The sequence below is a fragment of the Macrobrachium rosenbergii genome, chromosome 15 (genome assembly GCF_040412425.1).
Source record: "Macrobrachium rosenbergii isolate ZJJX-2024 chromosome 15, ASM4041242v1, whole genome shotgun sequence".
NCBI classification, from domain to species: Eukaryota; Metazoa; Arthropoda; class Malacostraca; order Decapoda; family Palaemonidae; genus Macrobrachium; species Macrobrachium rosenbergii.
This window is the reverse complement of record NC_089755.1, coordinates 32,868,743-32,878,742: the sequence shown is the minus strand read 5'-3', so window position 1 is coordinate 32,878,742 and position 10,000 is coordinate 32,868,743. Positions and strand designations below refer to the sequence as shown.

Genomic DNA, 10,000 nt, shown 5'->3' with positions numbered 1-10,000 from the left:
TCGCCTGTTTAATCAACACTGAATTAGTAAGCTATTTCTTCTACGTTCGCTATTATAATTACTGTATTACAAAAACATATTTTTCATTGTATTTTTACCTCCTGCGCCCTCTTCTTTCTTTACATTAAAGAACAGAAAACAATTTCCACACTTCTCTAGTTTCACTTTTTGCTTTCCATTCAGTTTCTCCGTTCTTGACCCAATTCTTCTTTCTACTGAGTGTGATACAGAACCCGCAGTAATTTGCCGCAGTATTTGCCATTTCTCTTCCCTCTGAGAAGTCCGAGAATTGAGAGAAATGTTCACTTTAGCTGTCCCTTCTTGGCTTGCTCAGCTTAATACCATTTGGAGTATCGTCCTGATGATATTTTAGTCATTTTATGTTAAAGACTATGAATAAAATCGTCTTCCTTTTAACAGCAAATGATATTGTCCAAAATACTTTGCGTTTTATATAAAAAAATGTGGTTAAAAAGTTTTTTCTTTTAAGTTCAGTATCATTCGTCAAGTTTATGATATTTGATTTTGAAATTTCCTTGCGATTCTTCGCCTTAGGATTTGTTTACAGCTCCATGTTGATACTCGGCATCTCTTAGGAACGTCCTTCCCCATTGTCATATACCATCTCTTTCAAAGGTCCCGTGATGGTAGGGTCAGAAATCTACAACGTTCCCTTCACTATTCATATCGGTTGTCTGTATGTGGGAAGCACCTGGCTATGTTGGCAGTGTACCAGTTAAATTTAGCGGGGCCAATCTTAATTTGTTTTTCATATTTTTCCAAATAAAACTCGCTTTCATTGCCACTTATCCAGGCATCAATAAACTGCGGATCTATTAATATGTGTCGTACGAAATAACTGATAAGGAAACAGAAACTCGCACAAAGCACACGCACGCTCGCACACATACACATACATACACACACACACACACACACACACACACACACACACACACATACATATATATATATATATATATATATATATATATATATATATATATATATATATATATATATAATAAAATGTGCAGTGCTCACTTATATGACATATTGGTATATGCTTCTGAAAGATTATATTTCAGCAAGTTTGTGCGGAATCTGACTGCCTGTTTTTAGTTTCCTGTAAAAGAAAACTATTGTGCCGGCTTTGTCTGTCCATCCGCACTTTTTCTGTCCGCCCTCGGATCTTAAAAGCTACTGAGGCTAGAGGGCTGCAAATTGGTATGGATCATCCACCCTCCAATCATCAAACATACCAAATTGCATCCATCTAGCCTCAGTAGTTTTTATTTTATTCAAGGTTAAAGATAGCCATAATCGTGCTTCTGGCAACGATATAGGGCAGGCCATCATCGGGCCGCGGCTAATACAGCATTATACCGAGACCACCAAAAGGTAGATCTATTTTCGGTGGCCTTGATTATACGCTGTACAGAAAACTCGATTGCGCCGAAGAAACTTCGGCGCATTTTTTACTTGTTCTATTTGTGGATACCTTTTTACCCTATACAAAGGTAGATATCCATAATCATTGTTAGCGTTATCCATCCAGTCATATATAAATATATACATGCATACATTCTAACATACATGCACTTACTTATACTTCCTCTGTAAAAGTTCCGTGTATAATACACTCACATGGAATTCCTTTCACCTTAAATAATCAGTGCTTCTCGGGACAGGAATTTCAAATCACTGCACTGCACCTAAAAGCCTACCTCTCCCTAACCGTTACCTGACCAGCGTGAATGTCAAGCATTTTGGCATTTGCATTTCTCTCTCTCTCTCTCTCTCTCTCTCTCTCTCTCTCTCTCTCTCTCTCCCTGAGCAGATATACGAATCCTTTTACATTTTCATACATATGAACTAATACGGATAAATCAATTTTACACACTAATACCATTTAATTTATATGTATATATATATATATATATATATATATATATATATATATATATATATATATATATATATATATATATATATATATATATATATATATATATATCTTCAAAATTAATTATAACACTGGACAACATTTAACTGAATTTTCCTCTTCAAAAGTTCTAAAAATGTATTTTCATAAATGTCGTGGGTAATGAACAAAATCCTGGGGTTAGGTTAATACACAGGCTATGGATTAATACTATTTGTCTCGCAGATAGATAATCCTTGGTCTCACAGGGAAAACGATAGCATGGTCTTCAAAGGTGGTTCCTATGAAAGTTGCGCCTTTGAATAAAATGATAAATTATCGCATCAAGAGCTCTGCGATTGCTTAGCCTCCCGAGTACCGTTGTCCTGGTTTGTCCTGATTTTTTTTTTGGGGGGGGAGGGAGTGGGGGTGGGAGAAGCCATTTTCCCTGCTTAACTGAATTGGTAGACTGCACCTCTTCTATCTTTGGAAGATCTTGACTATTATTCAGAGCAATGGATGGGGTTTCATCTGATTAATAGTAAATGATACGACGTACTGTTTTACTAGTGTGTGTGTGTGTGTGTGTACATGTCTCGTCAAAACTGAGAGCAATATCCAAGCAATCTTGCAATAGTATTGCACTAATATGAAGTACATTTTTTACTATGAATTTTCTTTTTTTGGATTCTATGGGTTTTGAGTTAATTACTCGTCGACTATCTGTGTTACACAGAAGAAAATAAATATGAGATACACATATCATTATATATAGTAGGAATGCATTTATTTACGATTCATATTACACACTATGATTTATTGGTACTCGTGACTTATTCATTGTTTTATGCTTACTACTACTACTACTACTACTACTACTACTACTACTACTACTATAATAATAATAATAATAATACTTCATTAAACAGAATGGCTTCCGTTGAGTTTATATTAGAGTTTCTCAATCTCTCGAACGAGTTTCCTTGTAGCAGCTGTAAATTACATAACAGCTGTCCAAAGTTCATTTATTCCTTGAAATTTTGGAAGTACATTCTACAATTTTGCGCAATGCGAATGAAGCTAGGGGTTCAACTAGGCCATATGTGTAGTTGTACCCCTGCCTTCACTCGCCTTTCGAAAAATGGTAGAAAGTAGTTCCAAAACGTCAAGGAGTAAATGAACTTTGGACAGCTGTTATATATACCTGTAATTTACCGTTGTTTCAAAGAAACTCATCCGAGAGATTAAGAAACTGCAATACAAACCCAACGGCATTCAGACGGCCATTACATTTAATGAAGTTTTTTTGTGAGAGGGTCTTCTTCCGAAATAATAATAATAATAATAATAATAATAATAATAATAATAATAATAATAATAATAATAATAATAATAATAATAATTAGAGGAAAACCTATAAAATGCACCGACCGTTTGATTTCTGGGTTACATCTGCCAACTGATTTCAGTTGGTTTGAATAAAAATCTTAATGAGGGCCGTTTTTTTTTTTTTATTAAATATGAAATGACTAACATGTAATCTTTCTTGCAATGATCTATTTTGATTCGGGAATCCTATCAGTCTCAGTCTGCCCGTCCCGGTCAATTCAGTGTTGAAAATAATATAACACTGATGTGATACCATATGGGTACACAGTATGCAACACAAGTTATGGTCAAATATAATACTACGTTTTTCCAAATATTTACGGAACCGGATCGTCTCCAACATTTTTTAATATTAAAAGTTAAAGAAAAAATTAACCAACTTTTGCCAAAGGCATTCTCTCGCGAGAAAGAAGAAAATGCGAAAAGTTCAGCGACTCACAATTCTGTCAAAACCCACTGAAGCAAAGAAGCCATTGCTTTTATATATGTGTATATGTATAGATATATATATACATACATATATACATATATATATATATATATATATATATATATATATATATATATATATATATATATATATATATATATATATATATATATGTGTGTGTGTATGATATTTATTTGTGTGTGTGTAGAGAGAGAGAGAGAGAGAGAGAGAGAGAGAGAGAGAGAGAGAGAGAGAGAGAGAGAGAGAGAATTCTTACAGATATTGCTTTAGTGAGACTTGTTAATGCCATTCGTTTTTCTTTCATGAATTATGCTTGAAAGAGCAAGCCATGGGATAAAATAATGGAAAACATAACACTGATTATTCTAGTACGGTTTTAAACCGGATCTTGTTGTCACATAGATAAAGAGCAGCCATGTAACCAAAGTACTGCGAAAGATAAAGTCAGTGTTCACTGAAAATAAATAATTTACTACCTGAATAACAGATGGATAAGGAAATTTTTGCGGATAGTAAAGTTAGCGAACATAATAGATAAATTCAATTACAGACCTGGAAAAAATTAGCGGGAGGTAAATTCAGCGATAAGGGTAAACAGAGTCACAGTATCAATGATTTTTACATAAATGTAAAAAGAAGGAGAAGAAAAAAAAAAGAACTTGCGGAATGTAAAGTTGTGGCAACGAAAATAAACCGAGTTAGAGCAAGTGTAACTACCACTTGGTGCCTGAAACACACACCAGATAAAATTCCAACTTCGTGCTGCGTCCATCATGGCAGAAGGGACCAAATAAACCAATTGCTCTCGAATCCCTCGAAAACGCCCCACGAGAAGCCCTACCCGAAGTTCACGAACTTTGGAAAGTGACGTCAAAGTATTATAATTCTCAAACGCTTGGTTGGATCTGGGACAGGAAAACGCCCCCGCCCCGAATTTTCGGAGCTTGCCCACTCATGCAGTGAGTTATTTTAGACTCTCTTTTTTTTTTTTTTCCAGCCGATCGCTTTTCTCTATAACATGAGCAGTCTTTCCTAAGGACTGCTCGCTATATTCCTCTTTCTTTTCTGTCCATGTTTCATGCATTTTTCGGTTCCTGTTACGGCCTGTGATTACGCATTCGACTGCAAAAAGAGGAGGGAAAGGAAGGTGGTGGGAGGGTGAGGGGGATGGGGGAGGGAGGGAGAGAGTAGGAGGAGGAGAAAAAGGGCGAGTACCAAAAGGGAAAGATGACGTTTTCGGCATCAAAGGGATAACAGTCTTCTTACTTAATCCTTCAACAATACTTATGACAGGCAGGCATGAGGAGGAAAGAGAATGGCAAGAGAATGGAAATAAAGCAGAAAAAAGTGCCTCCCGAGCAAGAAGAAGATTTTCGTCTCCCCTGGAGACGGGGAGGAACCGAAGTGCAAGGAAACCAAAGAATTCTCATTTCGGCAAATCTGCCCAGACTTGATTCCTTATCTGACATCAGGTGAGAGGAATCATTTTCATGACGCCTGTTCTCTCTTCTTATAAACATAATATATATATATATATATATATATATATATATATATATATATATATATATATATATATATATATATATATATATATATATATATACATGAATATATACATATACATGTATATATATATATACGTATCTATATATATACTACAATTATTAAGACGAATAACTTTCTTGATATCCTGATTATCTTGGTAAAGTATTCCAGGGAACATTTTCCAACGAACGATGTGAGGAAAAATAAATTTCTTTCATTGCTTAACAGAGCAAATTCATAAGAAATTCATTTACCCTTGGCATCCATCATACAAAACAACACTAAAATTCTCTTTGTTATTGGGCGTTGGAGTGACCAAGTTTTCTTCAGATATTTATTTCCCTGCATTTCCATGCACTCTGACATTCAGTTTATTTCCTTTTCCTCGAGAAGTTTTGTCATTGTGAGTCTTATCACAATTACGAACAGACTGTTTCTTGGCTAAGTATTCCCTAGTGCATATAGAACATTACCAATACGTTGTTCTGGGAAAATAAGACCACTTATGTAAGACGGAAACTAACTCTATCGATCTTCTTCATAATCTCAGATAGCATAGCCCATTTAGTCGAACTTAAACCAGTTTTCCTTGGTATGCTTATTGGCTACCGACCTTGATTAGTAAGCTTAAGTTAAATATTTCATAAGATGCAGAGAAAACACTCACTGAGCGCATACCTCCCCCAGCTTTAGGCTCCAAAGAGCACTTATTATCACCGAGCAATAACGGTTAGTTGTAGGAATCTAGGTGAGAATCATGAGGAAACAAATTTCGCCATGGGTGGCTTAGTCCGCATTTCAAAATCTGCGGGAATGTTGCTTATGGTTCCGGGTTCTTCGGCATGGGAACGAACCAAGGTCCCGTTTTCCACAAAGTTACATTCCTATCTCTTCCAAAATCTAATCGATTGGTAGCCATTCATGTCACCAATCTTTGGTAGAATTTGTGCAAACATGTGCACTATACTTTCTGCCTAATTCTGTTAGCAAAAAATAAATAAATAAATAAATAAATAAAAAAATAAAATAAAACAAAACACGCACGCACTCTCTTTCTCTCTGTCTCTTTTTTTTTCTCTGAGTACAGTCACTTTCTCCTTGATCATCTGACATTTAGAAAGGACACCGTCTATCCCTCTGATCGATCCAGCGTTCTTAGTCTGATCATTATGTGCTGAACTCTCTCTCTCTACACCCTTCTTTCTTTCTTTCTTTTATATATATATATATATATATATATATATATATATATATATATATATATATATATATATATATATATATACATAGATATATAATTTTATATATACAAATATATATATATATATATATATATATATATATATATGATATATATATATTATATATATATATATATGTATATATATATATATATATATATATATATATATATATGTATATATATATATATATATATATATATATATATATATATATATATATTTCATTGCTCCCATTTATTTTCACCATAGTGTACATTCAACTCTATACATAGACGAAATGTATACATAACAGTAATCATGTGCATATACGCAGGCAATGCGAAAGATTCATGTCTAGAACAAATCCCTTTCCTTACTAAACAGACATGCAGTCCTTTTCAACATTAACATGGATATATAATTCTTCTCAGTTTCATTATATTCCTACTACTCTCGCAAATCATACTTTCATATTTTTGCGTAAAATTTTTGTGAATGCGACACATGAAAAAAATACGTTCATAAATCTTACGTGAACTGAGTGAGCGTTGAATTGAAATGTATTAGTTTTACTTCTCAACCTGTCAGGGAATTTGCACTTAAAGAATATTTCCGGAGCCGTTGACAGTAGTCCCCACAATGCCCCATTTCATCGAATATTACATTTTCCTCCTGAAGCTCCTCTTCCTCTTCTCTCGACAAAAATAGTTATGGATGCAAAAGTTTACGTGAAAGTAAGTTTCGTAATTTTACCCTTGATATTTAGTATCTAAATGTGTTTCAAAGCATATCTATTCTAACTGACTAATATCACAGCTCAGTGTCACTGGATGGGCAAATATTCTTATTCTGATGAAAATTAGCTATCGTATATGCTCTCATAATTTGATTTCTTTAAACTTATCTATCTATCAGCCTGTGTGTTTTTGCTTGCTCACACCACACACAAATACACACACACACACACATGCACACGGACAAACACTTTCAAGGAGACATTATAGTGTTCTATGAGAATGTAAAATTACTAATTTTTTTGAGAACTTTTCCAAAATTCAGCGTCAGATATAACTAACAAATGTGTATTAAATCAAAATGAGAATTGAAAAAACGTTAAGAAAATGTTTTTGCTTCCCTCTTAAAAGCCTAAAATAATAATAATAATAATAATAATAATAATAATAATAATAATAATAACGAGGTCCTCGCCATTCTTATTTGGAAACCCATGCTGAATGTTACCCAGCAGATCCTCCTCCTTCCGACCACCGCACCGTCAGGAGAACAACGAGGCGCGCCCATGAGATAACGCAACAGCCGCCTCCTCCTCTTGAGGTGAGGAGAGCCCCCCGCCAACCAATCAGCGACTCAGTCGGTCATTCAGACTCGCAGCCAATAGGAGAGCTCCCTGACTATGACCATCTATTCAATAATAATACTAATAAAAAGTTTTGTTTTCTCTCGACTTTCAAATATCATGCATCCCTACAGACAAATTTCTAGACATTGAATCGCACTCTATAAACTATATAATTTTTTCGCGTAGTTGTTAAACAGAACTAAAACTGAAAATGAAGTAAAGTTAAATATACTACAAGATGAATAAAAACCTGATCACGACATGTTTTTTTCCACGTAAAACTCCTGAATGTGAATAAATTAAAATCCTTAGTAAATGCAATATATGACAAAATAAAAATGCAATCACACATGCTTCGCGATGCCTAATAGAATCTGAGAAAAAATACAATATTAGAAGACAACAAAAAGTAAATAATTATTAAGGTAAACAGGCACCAATGTAAAATAAATATATTGATTTATCACAAGAGAAATAGAAGTAACCGTTGAATTTGCACACAATAAAATCCACATCACAAGGAAAAATTAACTATAACATGAAAGAAATTAAATAAAAAAAATAATATTATCACAGTTTAAAAATATTATTACAATTTAAAACAAATTAAATAAATCAGTGGAAAAAATAATTGTCAAACACATAAACAAGCACATCATATATGAAAACATAGTTACAAAAGAGTAATAAACGAAAGAAACGGTTGAACTCACATACGAGAACATAATCCGGTATCAAACAAATATAATAACACATACGATACGAAAAATGGAAGTAACTGTTAGGGAGAGGGCGCAGAGGCAGCGGCAGTGGCAGCAGGCAGGCAATTCTCGCACGTGACCTGAAAGGTCAAGGATGAGATGGATCACAGTCAGCCAGAACTGCTGTTCTTTCAAGAGTTCACCTTCATACCGGATTTTTTTTTTCCATTATTTTTTACTTTTTGAGTTGTTGGGTGATTAAAACGTACGTTGAAACGTATATAAAGGTTATTCAAGCCAGGTTCATGTAGTGTAAGGCCTCTGCAGTTGGTGTCATGGCGCTTGTGATGATATTTGCCTTGAGCTCCTCTTCTTCTTCTTCTTCTTCTTCCTTCTTCCTCTCTTGATCTTGAGACTTGAACTGCATCATTCTACGTGAATGAGTGCTTATGAGTGTTCAGCGTATATTTGTAGCAAAGTGTATTCACTTCTGCGGTTAAGAAACTAAATGACAGAGGGGAATGCACTGATAAGAATATATATTTATATAAAAGACCAATGATTATTTATATATATAATATATATTATATATATATATATATATATAATATATATATATATATATATATATATATATATATATATATATATATATATATATATATATATATATATATATATATAAATAAATTTATCACATATACACAAATGACTTTTTATACAAGAGTATTAAGCCACAGATATCACTTAATATCGAATTAACAGTACTTTGGGAATAACTACACTCGAGGAGAATTATAATTGATGATTGCTCCTACCCGGCCAGGATTCGACCCTTGGCACATATCAATTATAACTCTGTTTTAGTGTAAGTTCAAGGTGTAGGGAATTCGATATCAAATGACAAGTGAAATTTTGTCTCAGTATCTGTGGGATACATAGACACACACATTTATATATATATACATTTATGTATACATATATGTATACATACATACATACATACATACATACATACATATATATATATATATATATATATATATATATATATATATATAATCACACACACATTTATATATATATATATATATATATATATATATATATATATATATATATATATCTATATATATATATATATATTTGTATCATATATATATATGTGTATATATATATATATATATATATATATATATATATATATATATATATATATATATATATATATCTGAGAACTTAGTATTTCTGGGATATTTTTGGGATGTGGTTGCGACCCCACTGAGGGTACAGTTAGGTCCCTCAGGTTAACAGATCTTCATCGTTCACGCAACACGCCCTTACGACCGCTTCCTCGTTGAGATTTGGTCCCAGGTCTCCTTGCTAATGAGGCAAGTATGCTAC

The 10,000-nt window shown here is 33.4% G+C and overlaps 1 long non-coding RNA gene across 1 annotated transcript in view; it reads right to left on the bottom strand.

Annotated features, from left to right (window-relative positions):
* The window catches only part of LOC136846522 (uncharacterized), a 104,619-nt gene that overhangs the window by 51,581 nt on the left and 43,038 nt on the right, over positions 1-10,000 (bottom strand). The window lies entirely within an intron of this gene.